Source organism: Rhineura floridana, chromosome 9, assembly GCF_030035675.1.
Source record: "Rhineura floridana isolate rRhiFlo1 chromosome 9, rRhiFlo1.hap2, whole genome shotgun sequence".
NCBI classification, from domain to species: Eukaryota; Metazoa; Chordata; class Lepidosauria; order Squamata; family Rhineuridae; genus Rhineura; species Rhineura floridana.
In genome coordinates this window covers 34,484,909-34,511,513 of record NC_084488.1, presented here as the reverse complement: position 1 = coordinate 34,511,513, position 26,605 = coordinate 34,484,909, and the positions used below count along the sequence as shown (strand labels likewise).

The following is a 26,605-nucleotide window of genomic DNA, read 5'->3' as shown; positions in this document are numbered from 1 at the left end:
CTCATACTTTTGAAGAGGTGCAGTGTTAAATACCCCTCCAAAGAAAGGGCAACGTTTGAAGCTGGTATGTTAAAAATACAAAGTCACACTGTGCCACTCAATGCAACCTATTTTTAAACCTGAAATACTAGGGGGAGTTTTTTAAATTTCTGGATTTCTTTCTTTTTAAGAGAAGAACCAAAGATGCTTTATTTGAAAGAAGATTCAAAAGTTTAAAGGACATTCCATGCTGTCTTATTCTTTGGGGGGTGGGATAAGTTATTAACAGTCAAATCCTATCCATGTCTAATCAGAACTAACTCCATTGAGTTCAATAGGACTGTTGATGAATTGCAAAGCGATTCATTGAAACAAAGTTGAAGGGGGGTTCATGAAATGTTTTCTCCTTGAACTACTGGGTCAATATCCTGGCTGAGTCTCTCGGACAACTGAGTCAATATATTGGTTGAATCATTGTTTCTTACCACCTTTGGTGCAGTTAAACCCAAGTCTGTAGAATTGTTTTGTGGTTGGTATGTACAAAAATTCAGCATTTGTAACAGTATAGTTACAAATTAATGAAATTTTAAAATATTGAATTATATGTATAGTAGGTTGAAGAGTCGATGGGGGATCAGACACCTAAAAAGGCAATTAGTGTCACGTTGCTGCTATGGTGGGTGGGAGGTGTGCTGATGGGACCTTTGCTTCCCCCGTCAATGAAATATTGCCTGAACTGAAATTCAAAGCAAATTTCAACACATCTGAAGTGTTTCAAGAAAAATAGTTTGATAAGATTGGCAATATTTCTCAGGGTTTTCATCTTTTTTTTTGCACATCAGTATCCTGAAGTGATGATAGCAGGTGTGTGTGGTGATGAGGAGTGGGAACAGCAGCTCCCTGTGTGACAACATCCTTGTTAAGATAACAGAAACATCGTAGCTGAATCATCATAAAACTGCATAAAGCCACTTGTAAAGATCTGCTCAGATGTTTTTGAAACATGACAAACATCATTAAAAGTTGCTGGGAGAAATATGATTTTAAAGATGTCCCATGGTGTATAATAAGAACAAGCACAGTCCTATTCTGGATGAGTGCTTAAATTGTCAGATTATAAATGCCAGCCAGTCATTGCTGATGCCTCGTCAGTCCCCTGCAGATTAAGCTGGGAAGAGAATGCTAAGGAAATGCATGACAGTGAATACATGCTGAGCAGAACTTTACTCAGTGTTACCTAAGGGGTCAACAGTCCTGAAACAGGTTTGAAGAAGAAGCCAACAAAAAGTAAAAGAGAGAGAGGGAACGTTTTTGAGACAGAGAGAGAGAGAATGGAAAGGAGGAATGTGAACATCTTATTAAAGTGCTCTGTGGAATGATTTTCCAAAATGTGTGGGATTGCAATATTGGCATGTGGTCTGTGATGGAGTAATCATGAGCCATAATTCAGTTGTAGTTGGAAGCAACCAAGGCAACTATTAGCAGCCCCAAATGGGAATGAACGGACATCCCCATCCACATTAAGAGCTGCATCCAGCCAATCCAATGGAGTAATACAAGATACATAGAAGCACGTCTTTGTTAGTTGCACACACATAAATCTGCTTTTGCAGCTGAATCTCCCTTTATGGATTGGGGCAATAACCTGTCTTTATTTACCAGAGCATCTGACTGGCACTGAAATTGGCTCCTGTGTTTTTAAAAGAGAGCAAATGAGCAAAACTCCCAAAATCCACATAAGGGAATACCTTTATTAGGCTAACCAAAATGTTACACACATAGGAAGGAGCCTTATACTGAGTCAGGCCACTGGTCCATCTAATTTAGTATTGGCGACACTGAGAGGGGAAGCTTCCAGGTTGACTTTTATTGAGCATTCATGGTGACATGTTTGCACAACATGTGCATGGAGGTTCTGTGTTGAGACCTGTTTGTTGAGCATTCATCCTGATAAGTTCACATGGAGGTTACACAACTTTGCCAGCATTCAGTTGTTATCCTGCACTTTCTAGTGCAATTTTCTGTCACTTTCTTATCAGACTTTTTGTAGTTAGAAAAGTGATGGAATAATTGGACTAGAAAGTGCAGAATAAACAAGCACATTTTGTGCAAAATAACAGCAGCAGCAAAAACAGCCTGTCTGGAAATGCATTGGCAGTGGTTCTCCAGGGTTTCAGGGTTGCTTGGAGAATTTGAATTACATACAGGACATATTCCAACGGGTAGGGGGGAGGTGTCTCTTGCTTCAGTTCTTCAAATATGGGCTAGAGGTTATGTTTTTCAAGGTCTACAGTGTAATTACATTTCTCTAAAAGTAACCTGTTAACATAATTGATATCAGTACCCCCCTACATCTTCTTTCTCTATCAGACTTAATTAAAGTAGCCTCATGCTGTGATTTATGCAAGAAAAAGTAATGACTGTAGATACATGGAAAATTAAGATACCAGTCTCTTCCATGGACACACGTATATGGTTGTTGTAATTGTGACTATACTGGTAACTTTGCTTATTAGAACCATAGCCATTCATTTGTTTTAAGAAGATCCCAACACTAGTTGAACATAAACCATTCATTGCAAAGAAGAAAAATTTAAAAAGCTAATTATAATGTTCCAGTGGTGCAGTTAGGTAATCTTAGACCCTGGACTTAATGGTTTTATGGCAGTCTCTCTCTTTGGATGATAATGTGGTTCACATTCTGCGCAGACTTCAAAACAGCAACAATGTTGTAAATGAATATTAAGTGTATTCGCTTGGCTATTTTCCATTCCTGTCCAGATGAACATGTGAACTGCAGCAGTTTCCACTTCTTTTCTCACTTTTGTCAGAAGTCTTCTTCATGCCACCACCCTACAAACACTCCATCTTTAGCAGAGGGAGATGAGGTTTCCCTTTTCTTCCACCACCTTTTATAATAAAAACACTATTAGGGACTCTGCCTATTTTCCCAGCCCTTGTTGTAAACATCCAGGTCTTCAGTCAAGCCTCAAGCCTCCTGCGTATATTTATGGCTCTCAAAGATAACAGCCCTGGGTTGGTCTTCTGTAACTTGCTACAGTTACTTTCTCAGGTACTTTGCTGCCACCATTGATATTGTTTCCCCCTTTTTGTTCATGTTCTGCCACCCTTGTATTCTTGTAACAGCTGGCTAAAAACCAGACGTGTTTAAAAATAACAAATAAGTTTATTTGTTTAACAGATGTTTCTTAAGCAAGATTGTTTAAATCTCAAGTATTGTTTAAATCTCAAGTATTCAAGCATGTGGTTTCTAAATATGTTCTTTACTTGCACAGTTCCAACAGTCTTTACTGTATTGTCAATTAATATTAACCTCTCTATATAAACCAGAGCTTGGAAGATTACTTTTAAAAAGTAATAAATTACAGTTATAGTTACATGGCCCAAAACAGTAGTAATTACTGTTACAATTACAATTGCTCTGAAAGTAACTGATTACTTTTCCTCCAAAATAATCACAACAATTACATTTCAGTTACTTAAAAAATGCCTACAAGGTGCTGGCCTTGGCTGCTGCACATCTAAGTAGCCTAAAACAACATTAAAAATAAACACATACAGAGATAGTAGAATAATTATGTTATCCATAAGATAGCAATGGTGGTCTCTCTGCTGGTAAGGGTGGTGGGGAGGGAGGCTGAGGCCACTACTCAGATCTTTGCACGTCAAACCAAGTGCAACCCCCCCACTCAGCCAGCTAGCATAATCTCACTCACTTAACCACCTCCCGGACCCTGCCCTGCCACCAACTAAAGGACACTCACTCAAGCAAACATTTTTCCCTGAGATGCAAAAAAGTTAAAATATTGCAAATGCAGCACAGTAGCCAGAGAGGGTGGTGGAGGCCACTTTGTGTGCCAAGTGCACACACACACACACACACACACACACACACACAAGTTGTCATCTTTCACCTCCACAGTTCTTTATCTCCATTCTGCTACTGTCTCCTTCTCCTCCTTTATCCATGTTCTTGACCTCTGGATCCTTTCCCCCTCCACTCCATTCTTCACCACCACTCTCCACCCCGTCTCACTCTCCGCCTCCCCCCTCATCGCCTCCTACCCATCCACAGAGCATGTGGAAAGAGAGACACTGCACAGAAGCCCAGTTTGAGGCACATGATTTTCATCCATAAATCAGAGGAGCAGAAGACTTCCCCTGCTCCCCCCTCCAAATAATGCCCAAAAGTAATTCTGGAAATGTTACAATTACCTTACAAAAGTAGTAAAATTACTCCTACTTCTATTACAATCAAAATGTAAAGGAATTACCCACTCATTACTCAAAAAAGTAATGAATTACAAGTAATTCGTTACTTGTAACTAGTTACTTCCAACCTCTGATATAAACTTCTACAATCCCCTCAAACCCACACGCCCTACAGCCCTCTCCTTCCAGATGTCAAACCCTATCCCCCTCCAACATCAATCCAACTGTCAACTATCAAACCTTTCAAATATATATCAGTCATTCCACATTCACCCAGCCAATCACATGCAGCATTCACCAACATTCCATACTCTCATCCTGCCCTCCCAACTCTCACTACTTATAATACTCAACCTATGAAAATCTCATTTACCATAAACATTGAAATAAATCCACAACAATTATTTACATAGAAATAAGGACCATCACAATCTCCAACATTCATATTACTCGATGACTCTTCAACCTCTGACCTTATGTCATGATTGCTGTTAGACTCATGAGAGCATTGATAAAAAATGGAAATGACTGTAGGATTTGTTCACAAATGCATATCTTGATTTCTGTATCAATATCACTTGATTCCTGTACAGCTGTTAACCTTACACAGTGAGATATGTGGTGACTCCACTGAAAAGCATCTCAGCCCTATTCTGGCATTTTTAAAGTCTATCTATGGAGGTGCTGTGTAGTAGCGTAACTAGCTTTTCATGTGCCCTGTGCAAGGTTTTATTTTTGGGCCCCTTAATTTTTTTTTGGGGGGGAAATAATAATAAAACAAATATGATATAACAATTGTTTATAAATAATTTTCACTTCAGCAAATCCATTTCAGGGCCCCCTTCGTCCTGTGCCCTGTGCCTGTGCACCTGTTGCACCTGCCTAGTTACGGCACTGGTGCTGTGGATCCATGCTCACAGTCCTCCCCACAATTGGGAACCCTGATGATGCAGGGTTCCTGATTACAGGGAGCATTTCAAATCTGCTCAGCTGAATGTGCCTACAATCCCTTTTCAGACTTACCCACTCAACAGTCAAGGATTGTGTTTGCGGTGCTGGCGTGCACAGCCCCAAGTTCCTTCCATGGACAGAATTGAAGGACATCTGAATTGGACTTTTGTCTGTGCTTAAATGAAAGTTCTAACTGCAATATCAGATCTGTGGCTGTCCATTCACACATTTGACTCATCATTGTAATTGCAGTAATCAGGAAAAGAACATGTCTGTGTGAATCAACATATGTTATTCTGTCTACATCTTATGTGGAACAGTCATGAGTTTGGCATAACATCTACTAAAAGAGAAATGCTCATTCTCATCCTTTGTCAATTCTACAATTAGGACCCATCTATCATCCTTAACAGTAATAAGGAAATTTTCCATTTTATATCATAAATATTGCCAGAAGGGGAATGCAAAATGTCTTTTGAGGCCTACACCTGTAGTAGTAACTATTATCTTTATAACAAAACCCTTATACCTGGTGAAAGTGGTTTTATAGTTGCCAGAAATGATTGGTGCACTCAAAATATATAGAGATGGAAAGGCACTTTCATTTTTCCATCTGTTACAACAGGTGGCTGCATAATGGAGCCCTATTAACAGAGAAGAAGACTTGCAAAAACTGTCAATTTATTTGATGTTTATACAGGTGACTACGGCCAACAGTTAACAGCTCTAAACATTCAAAGTGTGAACTGTATTTCAGTAACACAAAATATATCCCCTGTAGGCCATAGGTGAAACCCATTATTGTGTTGTTTCATTCCATCATCTAGGAACTATTTTCACTGAACAGATTTAGGCAGCTGATAGACCAACTGACCTTGGGCTAAAAGTTCTCCATAGCATTTCTTGTACATCTGTAAACATATTTATCCCAATCTGATTTTTGTTAAGTGGGGCTGAATATTCATGCACACACACACACACACACACACACACACACACACACACACACACACACACACACACACACACACACACACACACACACCCCTTATGTTTTATGAAAGAAGAGGGGGCATTTGGGGTGATTTTCAGGTGTGTGTGTCCAAAACCCATTGGGTGGGTTATCAAATTTTGGTAGTTTCTTAAATTAGGGTTGGAGGGCTGATAAGCTGGTTGATAGCCTATTGTATGAAATATTTTTGCTGCTGAAGTTGTTTCTGTTGGTTTTGTGTATGGATTATTGGAATAGTTCTATTGAAATGTATTGTTTTTTATGTTATGCCTTTTTGGCTTGTAAACTTTTTTTGTAACTCGGAGACTTTTTTTTTGCAATAAGAGACTAATAAGTCAAATAAATAAATAATCTATAGGCACATAGTTTATTATTTATTTATGCATAAATAATAGGAATACATATTATAATGCACAATTCCATTCCATTGGCCTGACCTGGATGTGTCCAGATGGGGATAGGACATGCAGGGCCACATGTGCAGACACGTGATGTCTCCTGACATCAGCTGGGGACAGAACCAACAAGGGCTATATAAGCTTGCTCTGCCCCCCCAAGGCCTGCCTGTAGACAGGGTGCCCACTAATCCACTGTTGTGTTGCAATGTAGAAATAGCTGGTTACATAAAGGGCAAAGTAGTTGTGTGGTTTTTTGCCTGCAGTGTTTTTGCTTGCTCTATACTGGTTACCTAGATTGGCACATGCCAATTAATACTGGTGGATATAAAAAGAACAGGTGAGTTTGGTTGGTCATAAACTAACAGATGCAAGCAAAAATATTGGTGAGCACTTAGAGGTACCAAGATGGTGGTTCCCATCATTTTTGATTGGCCACATTAGGTGGGGCTGATGGGAGTTGAACTCCAATCATATCTGATGGGCCACAGGTTCCTCACTCCTGTCCTAGACCCACATCTCAGGGCTGAAGGATCTAGGGGTGGGGAAAGAATCCCAGTTCGGGGTAAACTCTGGTCCACATGCCTAGAGTTTGTGAGACTCAGGGAAGGTCTCTCCCAACACCTGGAAATGAGTTGGAAGGAGATGGGAGGGATGGGAGGTGGAAGCTGGAATGGGAAGATAACCAACACACTATGTTCCACTCAGTGTCAGGTCAAACTCAACCTAAGTCAATATAGGAATAGTTGCACATGTGGCACTTGCATTATTATACTGTCTTGCACACTCAGAAATTACATTGCAGATCTCTTTATATTTAAAGCTAATTAAGTTTTGGCCCTATTTAACCTAAGAGGCATGCAACAGGCTTACCAGTTGTATTTTAATGTCTCAATGGAAGTTTATTTTAATTTTTAATGAAACAGGAACAAGGAAAAATATGGGCATAAGGGAGAACAGTTATCCATGGCAAAGATCATGGCATCCTATCCAGTTAAATAAGTGCTATTGGTAATTAGGCTTGAAGTAAAGCAGCCTGCTCAACATCAGTTTCATCAGAATTATAGCATTAACTATATGTGTTTTCACACTTCCAACTTTTAAGTGAGTCTATATGCAGGCTAGTCTAACAGGATTTGATGGCAGCTCCAGGGCAGTGCCTGCATTTATATTAGCAAGTGCTGGCCATTTAGTCATCCTGATGATGGCAAATGCATTTTCCCTAAAGGCCAGCCATGACTGACAGGAGAAAAAGAATACAATCAATAAACCAGAGAGTGCGTCATTAGATAGCACCCTGGTAATTTCCACTTTTTACAGAGTTTATGTAAAGCATTATGGAGTGATGGGATTATCTCACCAGCAAATGAAGACAATGCTAAACACAACAGCCTGTCTTAGGAAAGTTTGACATCCTTTGAAGTTTTTCCATAAAGACGCACATTTCCCATTTTCCAAGCTATATAGATTCTAATATTATATCTTTTTCAAAATAGGCAAAAGCATCAAATAAATCTTCATTTTAAGATAACACAGTAAATTCCCTGGAAGTGTCCTGATGCAAGCATATAACATTTCCACAATTTATATCATAGTTGGTGCTATTCTGTGTGTACCACAGAGGCACAGAAAATGAGAGAGGGAAAATACTTAGGCTTGATCAGGTATTTGATTCAAGATCCTTAAACCCAAGCCATGTTTGTGTTTTCAAGCAAAGGTTTGGCAGCCTATTCCAAATATGAGAGTTTTGATACACCACAGAGCTACCCAGTCTGTAACAGCCTCCTCACTAATTTTATGGGGAAAACTGATGTGTATACATACACATCGCACATGTAGACCATTCCCATCCATTGAAATCGATACACTTCCTCCACCTGTAAATTCAACATATGGCTATCATGGATCTGTGGATCAGAATGAAGGGTTAGATTTGTCAGTCAGTTGAAGAATATTATTATATGATCAACCATCTACATTTTAGCAAATGACTAATTAATCAACAAAAATGAATATGCCTATGTTCAAAATCTTGGTATAGGTGCAATTTTGAAGGATCCATTAGATCAGTGGTTCCCAACCTTTATGAGCACGGGACCCCCTTTATAAGCTGAAATATTTTTGTGACCCCCACCCCCCAGGGAGGCAGGCTAGCTGCCAGGAAGGAAGGGGGAAAGCAGCCTTTCTTTGCAGCCTTGCTTCTTTTTGCTTCACAAAAAGCCCTCTCCTCTCATTCTAAGTAAGAGCGTTGCCAGAAGCGGCAGTGCAAGGAGACGGGAATCAGTGATAGTAATCCCCTCTTCTTCCTGCTAGCTCCACCCTCAGCCTGCTTTGGCATCTGCCATGTATTTTATAGGCAGATGCCTGCCCTTAGTGAGCCTGAAAGATGCTCTGGAGCTTCAGCAAAAGGCCTCCCCTCTCGTTTGGAGCTAGGGGGAGGTGTCATCTGCAGCGGCAGTGGAAATCAGACAGTGTAGAAGGAGTGAAGACTTTTTTTAAAAAATTAATAAATAATTCATTTCTTTACTGTTCACGGCCCCCTTTGGATTACTTCGCGGGCCCCCGGGGGTCCCGGCCCCCAGGTTGGGAACCACTGCATTAGATAATTTAATATAGAAAACCCAAAGCTAGTTGTTAGGTGGAAAGGTAATATTCAATAGTTTCTTTTTAATTTCATTATATAAAATAATTTAATATATACATATTTAATGTAATTATGCTTGCATTCCACCTATATATGAAATCAATGAGAACAATGAGTCAATTATTTCATATATCATATATCAGGAAGAACTGATATTAGTTATACAGTCAGTTAAACTTAGTATTCAAAAACCTGACTGCACCTATATGCTACTCAAGTTTTAAAAAAAGAAAAAAAGATATATGCCACTCAATATCATTTCCTTATTCAGATTAATTCCAAATTAGTACACTTTAAAATAACAAACAATAGCGCCAAATACACTAAAAAGATAATGCAAATATAATTAAGTTCATTATAGTCCAAGTTTATAAATACAATCGTTAACCATAATAATAAACTCATGAATGTGATTTTAGATGAGTTTGAATAAAATACAGCAGTTATCTAATCCAAATAATTAATGCTCAGTTATCATAAAAATGCTGGGTTTTTGCCTGCTGTTTCATAACTTAATGTTCTCTGTGATCTTTGCCATTAAGTTTTTAACCAACGACATTTTCAATGGTACTGTTATATTGTTTCTCAATTTTGTAGCAATTAAAATGTGGCTGATAATAGTGAAATAGTCTGGACTACCTTATCCTAATGAATGCACAGGATCAAGGGTTCACATGAGTTCCCTTTTAACCTTGTGGCCCTTCAGAGCTCTGCTTGCCAAAAACTGTGCTAACCTAAGCACACACTGTTTCTGAACATAGGAGATATTCACAGGGGCAAATCAAAAGAGGAAAAATCCAAAGATTCTCTTACAACTAGGGATATATCAGCAAAATAATGGGGTTCTCACAGCAGAATATTTAATAATGTTTATAGCATATACATTTAATTCTTAGTTACATAGGTAACAAACATTCCTGGCTCTAGCCAGTAAACAGAGTTAAATTCTCAAGATAAAGCAAAATAATGAAATATGTCAAGCTGTTACCCAAAGGCTGTTCAGTTAAACATTTGTTAGCATTTTTCAAGCTTTTAAGCATACTGTTATATAATGATATAATCATATAAGACCAGACATCCTGTAAAATCAAAGTATCCAAAACTGGAAAAGAATGAATACTTCCTTGCCTACTAAGTTCCAAGGCAAAGCAAGCCTTGAACTTTCCAGCAGTAATTGTCAAAACAGTCCATGTTCAAAGGACTGGCCTACTGAAAGGTGAGGGGCCATATCCAAAAAGTCTTGTATATTAGGGGTCTTAACACACACCTTTTATAGGATGAATGAAGTACAAATGACAGGGAATGACACATTATGAAGAACAAATGACACGTTACCCTGGGAATTTCTCACACTTATCACTCTGGCTATCTCTATATTCACACAGAGCTATGTCATTCTAGTATTAGAGACATCAGTCAGGCTTCAGTTGGCAACAGGAAAAGCCATAAAATGGACTGAAGTAGGAATAGCCATATATGGAATGTTTATCTCTGTTTATGGTACAAGCTTGGGACCTTGCCTGACTTCCCAAAACTGAATGGAAAAAATGTGCAGTCAAACTGGAGGAGGGGAAAAAATGAAACAAGTGGCCTCTTTAAACTCTGAGGGTTTTTCTTAAAACATGTAAAACTCTGATGGAAAAACCTATCTCTAATCGCTATTCTATAAGGACAGCTGGCCCACAACAAAAGGACTGACCTCAGTTTCTTTTCATTCCCTGTTAAAATGCCAGACTAGCACCAAACAACCTGTAAAAAGCATGCCTTAACCAGTCTCCCTGGTTAAAATTTGCCCTCACTTATTGTCACTTATTACTGTTAATTACCAGTTATACTGATTAATGTTTGAAGCCCTACTTGATGTTGCTATAGGTGACTAAATAACACAGTGGAGACAAAGTATATCAACTTAAAGGTATGGGTAATATACTAGAGAGGTAGCAAAGTAAAAAAAAGTAACCATCCGTTAAATTGAATCATGTGTTTATGTCCCTCCACTCCATAATCTTTACAGAGCTTGTTCAAATGAACCTTTAACTCTGAATGTTATCAGTGGTCAAATAATATCTTAAGGTATTAGTCCTCCCTTACCAGTCACTATTGTTTTTTTTGGGGGGGGAGAACAATTTCAAGATATGCAACATTTCCCACAGGTGTGTCAACTTGGCATCTGAATTTTGCCCAAAGAAAACCCATGGAAATTATGAGGGAGGAAACATTTCAATAAGATCTGAAGAATTTTGCAGGGTTTTTTTGTCCATCTAATTCTCCTAATTCTATTATTTTAAGTAAACATTGCAGGAGATGCCAGGGGGGAGTGAGTTTTAAGTTCTGGTGAGAAATGAAATTATGCAGTGTAGATGTATGGCTTGGAAGTGAACAAAACACAAAACAAAGAAAGGTCACAACAATTATTTTCAACCTTCTCTGACCAAAGACCCATCTTTAGCCCTGACCTAAAACAAGGAAGCCAATTTTAATTCTTCTTCTTTCTCTTGCTTCCTTTAGCATTTACAGATCGACAAAGCCAGTTGGAAGATTTGCTCACCATGTTGAATGCATATGTACCTCTCATTCAGTACCTAGAAACAAGCACAGAACCCAGTAAGGATTATGTTGATCAGCAAGAGCATGTCACTAGCTTTCCACCTGCTGCAAGGAGGTCACAAACACAGTAGCCTCCTGCAGCTAACCTCAACAGTGTTGCCATGGGACAGGGTGACGGTGAGTTTAGGGCTGCAGGGATGCATCCATGGGGGGGGGGATTGAATTGGCTCCACTAATGCATCTGTGCCAGCTTAATCTTGCCACCACCCTGCCTCACCTCAATGCCTTCAAGATAAGCTGCAGGAGAAAATGTCAAGAGGCCAATACCAATGACAGCAGGAGGGCTCCACCCCAGAGGCCACTATTGCACATGCTCAGTAAAACTCTAGTGACATTTTCTGTTCCCTACCTGGGCATGACCATGACTGCATTCACACTGTACATTTATTCCACTATTGTTCCACTTTAAACAGTCATGGCTTCCCCCCCCCAAGGAATCCTGGGAAGTGTAGTTTGTGAAGGGTGCTGAGAGTTGTTAGGATACCCCTGTTCCCCTCATAGAGGTAAAATTCCCAGAGTTCCCTGGGAAGAGGGATTGATTGTTAAACCACTCTGGAAACTATAGCTGTCAGAGGAGAACAGCAGCCTCCTAACAACTGTCAGCACCCTTCACAAACTGCACTTCCCAAGATTCTTTGGGGGAAGCCATGACTGTTTAAAATGGAATAATAGTGGAATAAATGTATTGTGTGAATGTGGACCAGGTGCAAGGCATAAACATTATGCAGAATGCAGGAGACACACAATAGGCACAATACGTTTGGAGCCAGAAGTGTCCCTAGAGCTGCATTTGATATCCACTTAGCTGAACAATGTCCAGTATGCTGGTTATGTAAATTGTACAACTGGGATTACGCTGGGGTGTGTGTGTGTAAGAGAGAGAGAGAGAGAGAGAGAGAGAGAGAGAGAGAGATGTGCTGTGACTTCTGTTTGGTATTATGGCCTCGCTATACATTTAAAGCAGTATTATACCACTTTAATCAGTGATGGTCCCAGGCTGTGGTCTGAATAATAATAATAATAATAATAATAAATTTAATTTCTTTGTCGCCTATCTGGCCAATGGCCACTCTAGGCGACTTACAACATTGTTAAAATACAATTAATAAAATACAATAATACAATATAAAAACAATACATCTGCAACAACAATATTAAAACTGGGCAGGAGGCATTACAGTTATAACAATTAACCCTCCCCGGATACCCCGAAGGCCTGCTGAAAGAGCCAGGTCTTTAAGGTTTTCCGAAATACATTTAGGGAAGAGGCGTGCCGGAGATCTTGTGGGAGGGAGTTCCAAAGAGTGGGGGCCGCCACTGAGAATGCCCTCTCTCTTGTACCCGCCAATCTGGCTGTTTTTGTTGGCGGGATTGAGAGAAGGCCCTGTGTGGCCGATCTTGTCGGGAGGCATAATTGGTGGCGTTTAAGGCGCTCCATGAGATAAACTGGGCCGAAACCGTGTAGGGATTTAAAGGTCAATACCAACACCTTGAATTGGGCTCGGAAAACAACTGGAAGCCAGTGTAGGTCGAACAACACTGGTGTGATGTGATCTCGGTGGCGACTATTCGTAAGTAGTCGAGCCGCCGCATTTTGTATCAGTTGTAATTTCCGGACCGTTTTCAAGGGTAACCCCACGTAGAGCGCATTACAGTAGTCCAAACGAGAGGTGACCAGGGCGTGTACCACTAGTGGGAGCTGATGAACAGGAAGGTAGGGTTGCAGCCTTCGTATGAGGTGTAGTTGGTACCAGGCTGCCCGGCTCACTGCCGAAATCTGAGCCTCCATGGACAGCCTGGAATCAAGCACAACCCCAAGGCTGCGGACCTGGTCCTTTAGGGGTAGACTCACCCCATTGAACTTCAGGTCAAAGTTGCCCAACCTTCTCTTGTCCCCCACAAGTAGTACCTCGGTCTTATCAGGGTTCAACTTCAGCTTGTTCCTTCCCATCCATCCACTCACGGATTCCAGGCACTTGGACAAGGTCTCCACAGCCAACTCTGGTGAAGATTTAAATGAGAGATAGAGCTGAGTGTCATCCGCATATTGATGACACTGCAGCCCAAATCTCCTGATGATTGCCCCCAGCGGCTTCATATAGATGTTAAATAGCATGGGAGAGAGGATAGAGCCCTGTGGCACACCACAATTGAGAGGCCAAGGGTCTGACACCTCCTCCCCCAACGCTACCTGTTGGTACCTGTCAGAGAGAAAGGAATGGAACCACTGTAACACAGTGCCTCCAATTCCCAATTCCTCCAGGCGAAGCAAAAGGATACTGTGGTCGACAGTATCAAAAGCCGCTGAGAGATCGAGGAGGACAAGAAAGGTGTATTCTCCCCTATCTAATGCCCTCCTCAAATCATCAACCAGAGCGACCAAGGCTGTTTCAGTTCTGTGACCAGTCCTGAAACCCGATTGGTATGGATCCAAATAATCCGTTTCATCCAAGTGTGCTGACAACTGGTTGGCCACCACTCGCTCAATGACCTTGCCCAGAAATGGTAAATTCAAAATGGTAAATTGGCACATAAGGCCAGCTCCCTGCTGAAGCTAAGCAGGGTCAGCTCTGGTCAGTGCCTGGATGGGAGACCGCTTGGGAACCATATGTACGCTGCCTTGGGTTTCTATCATGAAAAGGAAGGTGGGGTATAAATGTATTAAATAAATATATGGCTTCCCCCAAAGAATTCAGGGAATTGTAGTGTGTTAAGGGTAATGAGAGTTGTTAGGAGACCCCTATTTCCCTCACAGAGCTACAATTTCCAGTGTAGTTTAACAATCAGTCCCTCTTTCCAAGGAACTCTGAAAACGGTACCTCCGTGAGAGGTAGGGTTGCCAGGTCAGAAGCATCCCAAACCCTGAGATTTCAGGGGTGGGCCTTAGTGATGTCATTAAGCACGATATATTAAGCATCAACCACAGTTGTTTGGCTTGGTCTACCTTCACAGGCAGCAGCTTGGGAACAACAATTGCAGCCCCACTTCCCAGTATGTGAATTCTCTTTTACCACTCTTGAGCAAGAAACAAACCCTCATGCAAACAACAAGGTGCATCATCAGTGGGTTTAAGGTGGTTGAGCTGAGTGCATGGAACCACTGTTGTTGCTTCTATGGCTGAAAGGGAGTGAGGTTAAAGGTAAATGAAATGCAAACAGAAAAACAAAAACAAAAGACAGTGATGATTTCCTAAATGCAATACCATACCAACCACAACAAGATTCCTATGAGTAATACAGAAAACTCAGCATCCCACAACCAGTCAGGATTCATAACCGAAAACCAAAACTAAAAAAAATCCTGGCAGCCAGTCAGCCAAGGTCACAGAAATCCCCAAGAAGCACAACCTGACCCGGGTGCTGCAGTTAGTGCAGAATGCTGAGGCACAATTGCTGATATGAGTGGGACTCTATCAGCACACAATACTTCTGCTCTGAAATCTACACTGGTTGCTGATTTGCTACCAGGCCAAGTTCAAGGTGTGCTTTCCATAGTTCTTGTTCTGCTCTTGTAAGAAATCAGTCCTTTAGTGTGGCAGCACCTACACTTTGGAACTCTCTGCCTATTGACATTAGTAGGTGCCTTCATTGTACTCTTTTAGGCATCTGCTAAAAACATTTTTGTTTAGGCAAGCGTTCCCAGGCATATAGAAGTTATTGTGTTTTTTATCTGTTTTTAATTCATTGTTGGTTTTATTATTTTGAATGTTTTTAAATACCTGTCTTTAACTGTTTTTGCCAATAATTTTATTGTTTAATTCCTTCTGTAAACTGCTTTGAGATTTTTTACAATAAAGCAGTATATAACTATTGTAAATAAAATACATAAATAGATTTTGGCATCACTGTGGCCCTTGGGTGTCTTTTCATTTTTAGGAACAAAGGAATCTGCCTTATACCAACTCAGACCACTTGGTACCATCTAGCTCAGTACTGATTACATGGACTAGCTTTGGCTCTCCAGGATTCCAGGCAATAGTCTTTTCCAGAGATTGAATTTAGTACCTTTTCATGCAAAGCATATGCCCTACCACTGTGCTACAACCCTTCCTCTGTTTAAAAAAGTATCTTTTAATATTGTTCTTTTCAATTCACTAATGAATGCACATCATACCTAGGGCAGATCCACACCATTCATTTAAAGCACATTAAAGACACATTTGATGTACATGAATCCCACCATAGGCTCATGGGCACTGTAGTTTGTTAAGCGTGGTGGGAACAATAACTGTGAAGGGGAAACTACACTTCCCAGGATTCTTTAGGGGAAGTCATGAGCTTTAAATGTGAGTTGGATGTGCTTTCAACGTATTGTGTGGATCTACTTAATAAACTTTGCCTGCATGTAAATGTTTTAATTAATTTTTAAAAATGGAAATGAGGTATAAAGTTTACTGGGTGACCATGGGCTACTCACAATCTCTCAGCCTAATCTGCTCCTCAGGATCAAAACAACAGAGGGGAACCATGGCAACCGCAAGGAAGAAGGGTACACTTAAAATGTAGAGGAAGTAATACTGTACAACCATACTGTAAAATGAAATACTTATCGTGACCTGGTATGAAGAAATATTTATATAGCCATGACTGTAAAAGATGTTTATTATTTATACACACTGTAAAAATATTTATAGTGCAATCCTATGTTTGTTTACTCAGAAGCAAATTCCAATGTATTCCATGGGGCTTACTCAAACAGAGAAGTGTGTAGAGAACTACAACCTCAAGTGATAAGGACTTCATTCACCCAATCCAAAATTCAGAATCATACTACTTTAAGCTGTTTTGCAACTGTTTATACTTGTTTTTATGGTTATTGGATTTTCAAGGGATTTATTTGTTTCCAGTCGGCAACTCTACCTCACACAGTTTGTTGGAAAGACTCCATAGACACGCACACACACTGGAGATGTAAAAATACATATAATAGTTTACTGTCAAAACCAGTTGGTCATTGCAGAACATATTTTTAAAAAATAAAATCAGTGTTAGTTTCCTACATAATAAAAGCTTTGATACCTAAGTAAGCCCTCCCTAATTGCTTTAAAAAAATAGGACTGTAGAGGGAGAGAAAGATTTACAGCACAAACACAATTCTTTGCTATGTTCACTCAAAAGTCCCATTAATTTATAGCACAATCCTAACCATGTCTACTCAAAAATAAGTCCTGTTGAATTCAATGTGGTTTACTCTGGGTATGTGAGATTAGCATTGCAGTTTACTCCCAAAAATGTGAGTATTGGATTAAAGCTTCATATTGGGAAGGTTTTCAAAACACTGCCCTCTTCAACAGCCCAGGAAAATTTAAACTTGTTTGACTCCTGCATACAAGAGAGAGAGAGAAAGACTGAAAGCTATATCTTACTCAGTTTATGAGATGTTCAGATAAGTAGGAAAAAACTTCTGGCCTTGCTATGCGATTTAGGTACTGCCTGGAAGTCAACAAATACCCTGTCAATCACAAATCTGACTTCACTTATTAGCTACAAAATTTACAGGGCAGATTTAGAGCAGCCAGCTCCAGCTCATTTAACAGACGTTATCAGGGAGTGGCTGATGTTTTGGTGTATATCTCTTGAACCAGACCACCTAGAAACTTAATTTTCTAAAAAAAAATGAGAGTCCAGAGATTAAGACCCAGAAAGGACTCCAAAAACCTAGAGTCTCTGGGTGAAAACCGGAGACCTGGCAATCCTAGTCAGGGGAACGGGGAGTCTCTTAACAACTCTCAGCACCTTTCAGAAGCTACACTTCTCAAGATTCATTCGGGGAAACCATGACTCTTTAAAGTAATATAATATTGCTTTAAATGCATAGTGCAGATGGGGCCTGTGTTTGGCTTCTTCCTTTCTCTTTTCTCTTTTTTCTTATTCTTATTTTCTCCACATCCACATTTTGTCTTCTGCATCCACTTCTCTCCCTCCCCTTTTCTTAACCTGCCTCCCAAACTAAAAAAATAAAAGGATGAAGCTGTTGCTGGTACAACCCACTTTAGATCAGGCTGCACTCTACCAACAGGCCTCAGTTTGCCAACCATAGGCCAACAATTTAGAAACTTCCAAATTTTTCTCTTCAGCCGGTGTGCTACATTTGTCACATTCTCTGTTCTAGGGTTACAGGATTGTGTTATTTGTTGGTTTCTGTGAAGGGCTGGAGTTCGAAGTGGGGTGAGAACATTGAAGCTGTTTCTTCCTGGGGTGTTGGGAAGACAGGACTTTCTTTGCCACCTGGGCTCAATTAGAAGGCTGAGCAGCCATTCTCAACCAAGCAGCCCCCAAGACAACCATCATATATAGGGCTATTATTTTTTTACCTCTGCCTTGTTCTTCCTCTGAAGAACTAAGAGCAGTTTACACATGGTTCCCAGTTGGTCTCCATCTGCTTAGCTTCAGCAGTGAAATGGCATCGTGTGTCTCCTGGTTTCTAAACATTAGCAGTTTCTTCCACACTAAAGTCGCTCGACAGCTCTCCTGATGGTTACTTGCTGAGAGACGCAGGAAGAAAAGGGAAAGAGGGACAATAAGGGTTAGAGAATGAACTGGAAGCAGAGTGCAGCAGCAGCAGCAATCATAAGGAGAAATATTTTTCTTAAAGTAAACAGGTAGCAGGAAGATAGGCATTATTTTAAAAGCACTGTACTGTCGGTGTGTATTCCAAATAGATAAACAAGACAGCAGGCATCCTCCTCCTACACAGTCACTGAGCACACAGGGTGGCAGGAGGAGATTACAGTTTGCTACGACACTTGAGATTAATGACACCTGTTTTATAAAAGAAAATACTATGCCAGAAGAATCACAAAACTATTTACACTGCAAGATATTAAAAAATGAGTCAATGATTCATTATGCTGACAGCACATCGATGTATAACTTTTTTCTTTTTTTACAGCAGGGTTGGGAACCCTGTGGCCCTCCAGCAGTTGATGGATTCCAACTCCCATCAGCCACAGTCAGTGTGGGGGGACAATGCAAGGGATGATGCAAACTGCATTCTAGCAATGTCTGGAAGGCCACAGGGTCCCCATCCCTGTTTTACAGTATTAATTGGTCTCACTCAAAGGCAGAATGACCAGAGCTTGGAAAAGTTACTTTTTTTGAACTACAACTCGCATCAGCCCAATCCAGTGGCCATGCTGGCTGGGGCTAATGGGAGTTGTAGTTCAAAAAAGCAACTTTTCCAAGATCTCTGAATGACCCCTTCCCCTTTTTCCAAACTGGCCCATGTTTGGGTATGAACCATGCTAGGGCATGATTATACAGCCACAATAGTGGCTGTATACTATAGCCCCCCTGGATTTTTCACATTCCACAATGTTAAATTGAAAATACCCCACATGCCATTCTGATGCTTCCCATAAGCTCATTTCAAGAGAAAACCTTACAAAACTTATAGTCCTGAACTCAGAAAAGCTTGCATAACAACCCTCTCAATTTTCATGGCGATACACAAAACAATCAGAAAGAATTAAGAGTTCAAAATCTAAAGAGAGAGAGAGAAATCCCAGATGCCTTTTGGACTTTTTTTTCTGAGTTCTCATAACATGTTGAAATTCATTAAAAATCAGCCATGTTCACAAAGTACCTGTAATCCTAATACTGACCTTGCCCCATACTCTGACCTTCAACTTCTGCAGTTTAAAAGTTTAAAAAATGCCTGGCTGATTTTTAATTAATTTAAGAAATATTTGCTGGAACCCTATGATAGTGTCGGGCATGCTCAGTAAGAACCAACTGTCAGTGTTCTAAGAGCCAGACTCACAGCTGCTTGGCTTGGCTAATCAGGGAGCCACACCCACACCTGACCTTTATTTCACTTTAGACAGTTATGGCTTCCCCCAAAGAATCCTGGGAAGTGTAGTTTGTGAAGGGTGCTGAGAGGAGATTCCTATTCCACTGACAGAGCTCCAGCTGCCAGACTGGTTTAACAGTCACCCACTCTGAATGAAGGTCTGTGATCATTTGCATGCTTATTGAGTTCAGTGGGATTTACTCCCATGCAATCATGATTAGGATAGGTAAAACTGACCAGGGGGGAGGGAGGGATGGCTGGAGTGGGCAGGGAAGAAGGAAGAGGAGAGGGGAGGAGGGGTAAGCCAGGTCTGATCATCTCAGCAATTCTCAGCACCCTTCACGAACTATACTTCCCAGGATTCTTTGAGAGAAGCCATGACTGTCCAAAGTGAAATAAAGACCTGGTGTGGATGTGGCCAGGCACAGCTTTAGTTTAAATTTGGGTGGCAGGCTACATGTGCCTGCTGTAGAATAAAAAGGTGGGGGAAATGCTGAAAAGCAACTGTTCACACTGTTTTCCTTTTGGAAAGGAAAGGGGCTTTCCTTCTGCCCAGTGCCCACCCACCCAATCTCTTCCCCTCCCCCTACCCTCCCTGCTCCTCCCCCAGGTCAGTGTTGGACTATTACCTGGGAGGCCAGGGTTCGAATCCCCACACAGCTATGAAGCTCACTGGGTGACCTTGGGCCAGTCACTGTCTCTCAGCCTCAGAGGAAGGCAATGGTGAAACCACCTCTGAATACCATTTACCATGTAAACCCTATTCATAGGGTCGCCATAAGTTGGGGTCGACTTGAAGGCAGTCCATTTCCATTTTCAAACATGATTGCACAGAAATAAATCCCACTGAACTCAAAAAGTATGCAACTGGTCAAACCCACCCTCCCTTCTCCTCCCTCCTATCCCCTCCCTCTTGCCCCTTCCCTACCCTCCCCCTTCAATCCTCTCCTTCCCCCTCCCCCTCCTCCCTATGGTCAGTTTTACCTATCTAAAGCATGATTGCATGGGAGTAAATACCATTGAACTCAATAAGCATGCAAATGATTAAACCTGCCCTCCCCTGCCCCTTCCTTTGCCCTCACCCTCCAATCCCCTCCCCCCTCCCCTCTCCCCCCTTTCTCCTTCCCTTTCCCCCTGCTCCTCCCCCATGGTCATTTACCTATCCTAATCATGATTACATCAGAGTAAATCCCATTGAACTCAATAAGCATGCAGATGATCAGACCTGGCTTTCCCCTCCTCCCCTCTCCTCTTCCTTCTTCCTCCTTCCCTGCCCACTCCGGCCATCCCTCCCTCCCCCCCGGTCAGTTTTACCTATCCTAATCATGATTGCATGGGAGTAAATCCCACTGAACTCAATAAGCATGCAAATGATCAATCCATTCTCAGACAGCTTGCACAGGATCGCATTTCTTACCTCCAGATTAAAAAGCAGAGAAATTCACTAATAGGCAAAAAACTTTGCCGTTTAAGAATGTACCTATAGCCCACAGATATTTCTATCAAACTTTAAAAAGCAGGGAAATTGGGCAGCTATAGTGAATCCAAGCTACGCAGGAAGTGGATTGGACTGTGAAAGACCAACCCAAATGGTGTTTGCATTTTGACCAATTTGTTGGGCAGTCCAATATCTCAGAGGGGAGGTCAGGTCTCCTGCTCCCCTGGCGCATTCACTATAGCTGCCCAATTTCCCTGCTTTTTAAAGTTTGATAGAAATATCTGTGGGCTATAGGTACATTCTTAAACCACAAGGTTTTTTAGTGAATGTTCTTGTTATGTGCCTTTAAGTTGATTACAACTTATAGCAACCCTATGAATCAGCAACCTCCAAGAGCATCTGTTACAAACCACCCTGTTCAAATCTTGTAAGTTCAGGTCTGTGGCTTCCTTTATGGAATCATTCCATCTCTTGTTTGGTCTTCTTTTTCTACTCCTTTCTGTTTTCCCCAGCATTATTGTCTTTTCTAATGAATCATGTCTTCTCATTAAGTGTGCAGAGTATAATTTCAGTTTCATCATTTTAGCTTCTAGTGACAGTTCTGGTTTAATTTGTTCTAACAGCCAATTATTTGTCTTTTTCGCAGTCACTGGTATGCGCAAAGCTCTCCTCCAACACCACATTTCAAATGAGTTTATATTTCTCTTATTCGCTTTTTACATGGTCCAACTTTCACATCCATACATAGAGATCAGGAATACCATGGCCTGAATGATCCTGACTTTAGTGTTTAGTGATACATCTTTACATTTTGTTTAGTGATACATCTTTACATTTGAGGACCTTTTCTAGTTCTCTCATAGCTGCCCTCACGAGTCCTAGCCTTCTTCTGATTTCTTGACTATTGTCTCCATTTTGGTTAATGACTGTGCCAAGGTATTGATAATGCTTGACAAGTTCAGTGTCCTCATTGTGGACTTTAAAATCTTCTGTTGTCATTGCATTGGTCTTCTTGACATTCAGCTGTAGTTCTGCTTTTTTGCTTTCCTCTTTAACTTTCAACAGCATTCGTTTCATATCATTACTGGTTTCTGCTAGTAGTATGGTATCGTCTGCATATCTTAAATTACTGATATTTCTCCGTTCAATTTTCACACCATCTTGGTCCAATCCTGCTTTCCGTAGGATATGTTCTGCATATAGATTAAACAAATAGGGTGATAAAATGTACCCCTGTCTCACACCCTTTCCGACTGGGAACTAATTGGTTTCTCCATGTTCTGTCCGTACGCTAGCCTCTTGTCCAAAGTATAGGTTGGGTATCAGGACAATCAGTTGCTGTGGCACCCCATTTCTTTTAAAGCATTCCATAGTTTTTAATGATCTACACAATCAAAGGCTTTGCTGTAGTCTATAAAGCACAGGGTGGTTTTCTGCTGAAATTCCTTGGTTTGTTCCATTATCCAACATATGTTTGCAATATGTTCTCTGGTGCCTCTTCCTTTTCTAAATCCAGCTTGAACATCTGTCATTTCTTGCTCCATATATGCAGAGCTTGGAAAAGTTACTTTTTTGAACTACAACTCCCATCAGCCCCAGCCAACGGGATGCTGGCTGGGGCTGATGGGAGTTGTAGTTTTAAAAAGTAACTTTTCCAAGCTCTGGATATATGGCAAGAGCCTTTGTTGTAGAATCTTGGGCATTACTTGACTTGTATGGGATATTAAGCAATAGTTCAATAATTACTGCATTCCCTTGGATCTCCTTTCTTTGAAATTGGGATGTATATTGAATGCTTCCAGTCTGTGGGCCATTGATTAGTTTTCCATATTTGTTTACAAGTTTTTGTCAACATTTGGACAGATTCAGTCTCAGTAACTTGTAGCAACTCTACTGGTATGCCATCTGTTCGTGGTGATTTGTTTCTTCCAAGTATTTTAAGAACAGCATTCACCTCCCATCCAATGGCTGAAGCTATAGGTTTAACCTAGCTCTGCTTCCTGAGATAATTAACTTGGGTTCAACAGACTAAATGTGAACACATTCATTCACAAAGCCATGGGCCTTTCCTGGATCAGTTTAACCTGGCTGGATTGTGCCCTTATTACACACACACACACACACTCTCATGTGATATCTTGTTATAATGCCATTTTCCTCTCCCTCACATTGGGGGACAGACTGTGGCAGAGCATCCCCTTTGCATATAGAAGGTCCCAAGTTCAATCCCCAGCATCTCCAGATAGGGCTGGAAGAGAACCTTGTCTGGAATCTTGTAGAGTTGCTACTAGTCAGCTGTGACAATACTGAGCTAGTTGGACCAATGGCATGACTCAGCATAAAACTGAACATTTTAAAATGGAAATCAGACTGTCCTATTATCATTTATCATTGACATGAAATTTCCTCAAGGTTTGGAGGACTCTATGGTTTCCTTCAAGCAACCACACTCAGAATGATACTTTATGGAAATACCATGAACCAAGTGTCAGAAAAGCATCATATAAAATTATGTAACTTAAATCAGGTTAATAATGCAGCTCATGCTGCAGGGCATATTACTTTATTGGATATGTGACAGTCTTGGGCTTTTTCTCTTTTGTTTCCCGAGGACAAATTACATAAATTAAATTAAAACAAAGCACATAGATTTAAAGCCAATTAAAGTATGATGAATCAGATGCCAAGTTCTCCAGGCTGGGAACTGAAATTGAGTATTCATTAGATGAAACCAACACTCCAACTTGGATTGTATTTTTTTTCTTTTTAAGCACTCTAACTTGTTTCACTCCCTCCCTCTCCTCCAATAGTACAAATTCCATTTTAAAATCAGTAGCACATCAACGTACTTAAGTATCAGAATCATTCCAAGAATGTGAGGTTGATCACAAAAAAAGCAGCATGATAGAGGATTGTACACAGAACTACCCAATGGTGCATTGACATAGAGTCAGAAAAGGCACCTTATTGGTTACAGTCCATGAAAACTGGTGCTGTGCCAAAACCTGCCCTTCAATTTTTCAAAAGTTTTCTTCAGCTGTAAAAGAGGTTTCTGTTTTTGGCTTCTTTTCTTGGGACCATTTAGAATTTCTTTATATTTTCTGTGGGTGCACGATTGAGCTTACTTTATCATTGTGAGGGGTCATGGGAGTTGCGTGTATGTGTGTTTCCCCTGGCCCTCTTAAACACATAAACACTTTGCAATATCCCTTAGCTGCCTGCACTCCCTGTCTTCAAAAGTCCCATGAGAGGAATGACCTCATGACACCCTTCTCTGAGTTTTAACTGAAGTGTGGAAAGTCGAGCAGTAGTGGCTATTGAGCACCTGAAATTGGTGCATTTGCTGATTTTGTTTTTAAAAGACTTCTGTCCTTTTATCTTTTTTTTTTAAAAAAATCTGCACTGATTTCTTCAAAAGTAAAAATGCTTCATTTTTTTAAAAAATGAACAGCAATGAATAGTGATCAGGCATATGGTAGGAAGCATTCCTGCCTTCTGAACTTACATGAAAGCTCAGCAGAGGATGTCTTGTTTTTTTCCAGGAAACTTGGGCATCCAGGAAGATTGCTGACTGTAGACTACTGGAGAGATGGTTTGTAGAATGAAGGAAAAGACCCTTCACAAACACCCCTTTGCCACCTCGAAAGCAAGTAAGCTCATAAAAAACCTCCCCCCCACCACCCACCTTTGAGAATTGCACTGAAAGTTTCTCTGTTCTTGAATGCAGTTTCTTTTCACATGACTTGATAGAGAACAGCTGGGGGGGACAGCTGCATGAAAGACGCTTACAAAAATCTGAATCCAATTTGATCCCTCGGATCTGGATGGCAAGTGGTCCAGGTTACCTGTGAGTCAGCTAAGGGCAATTCTATTTTGACTGTTGCCTCTGGCTGATCAAGAAGGTGAGCTGGCCACTTATGCATAACTGAAAACAAGGACATGCATCTTTAGAAAAGAGGGCACTTATTTGCATAAAATATGCATATGCTTATTTATAGACACCTACAAATTTAGAAATAATTGCTGTAATTTAAATAGAAAAACAATATATCTCACCATTGTGAGAAAGACTGTGACCAGATGACATGTCATCTGCTATACCAGGGCTAAGTGGAAAGTATGAGGAAATCACTCCTAATGAGCAACTGTAAGGCCCCTGCTCTTTCTTCATATGGTTCTTTAATTTTAAATTAAACTTGGACCAGACAGCCCTTCAGAGGACTGCTCTCTGGTATATTTTCAAGCAGTGGACTGTCCTCTGTAAAGCGGGACATCTCGACATGTAATTGTGACATAAGGGGATCTCTCCCTGGCCATGATGAAGTAAATGTTTAACATAGTTGTTTATTAAACAGAACAGATGCTAATTTAAGGCTTAAGCTGACTGTAAAATGTATTCTTGGGAGGCTAGAAGGGAGGGGCTGCAGCCAAACTGTACGTCTGGGAAGCAACAGAGCTAAGATTGGACAGGTAGGCTTATGATTGGCCCAGGCCATGTAGCCCTGGTTACAGAGTCTGTTGTAAGGAGAGAAGGAGCAGGAAGGCTTTAAGGAGGGATTCTGTGGCAGAGCAGGCACCTGGTCTTGTCACAGAACAACTCCAAGCCTGCCAAGGAAAGAATTCAAGGAGCTAAAGTGAGTGAGTGAGCATCACCTAAGATTTCCAGGCAAGGTGCCACTTGAGAGTAATTTTCTGTGGCAGTGACCATAGGGACAGGTAGGAATGGTGCGAGGCCAGACCTAAAGGGAGGAATCCTTCTAAAGGGAGTAGTGGAAAAGACCACCAGCAGGCCACAACCAGAAGACCTATGAGACTGAGCCCCAGAAAGCAGAAAGAAGTTCTGCCAGAAAATGTTTAGAATTTGGAGGACCTACCAGGAGAAGTGCAAGCTGATCCCTATTCCTTTATTCCCATGAAAGAAAAAATGAAGAATATCCATCATCCTGGCTTATCCCAGGGCAAGGAGGAGCTGCAGGTGAAAATGTTTACACGTAGTCTGTGCATACAATAATTCTCGTATGTGGCCCCCAGCTTTGTATACACATGCATGGGTCCTTGTTGAGGGCAGCAGCTGGGCCTGTATCATCACACCTGTGCCAGGCCCCATAAACCCTTTGGGTGGCCCTGCAAAGCTGACCACTTGGGGGGAGTCAAAAGCACTCCTTACCCAGGGCACTATTTATCCTTGGGCCTTTTCTGCTCTAGCCTATGGGCTGGAGTTATGTCCTTTGCTGCACCCGTCACTGGAATGCAGTCCCTGGAAGGGAAGAGGGAATGTAGCCCTCTGGCTGAAAAATGTGCCCCACTTCTGAGATAGATGGTGATGTGAAGGAAGAACTGAGAAAGAAGATGAACATTTACAGTACCCCAAATTGAATAGGGATCAATTAATATGTATATTTATGAATTTGTATTAATTTTATTCACATTTTTCTGCTTGCTCACTTTCTTATGGGCTTTTTTTTAATGAGGGTCAGCAAAAAAGGGGGATTTGTCATCAGAAATGGATGGTGCATGTTTAGAATGGCTGTTGACCATAGTTCTACTGATATGTA

The 26,605-nt window shown here is 40.9% G+C and overlaps 1 long non-coding RNA gene across 1 annotated transcript; it reads right to left on the bottom strand.

Moving 5' to 3' along the window:
• Positions 1–10,248: 10,248 nt before the first annotated feature.
• On the bottom strand, positions 10,249–24,694 carry LOC133364156 (uncharacterized). Its single transcript, XR_009757851.1, has 3 exons — positions 24,556–24,694; positions 18,135–18,305; positions 10,249–11,796 (listed from the first exon to the last, which is right to left on the bottom strand). It is a non-coding gene; the product is annotated as an uncharacterized LOC133364156 (long non-coding RNA).
• Positions 24,695–26,605: the final 1,911 nt, after the last annotated feature.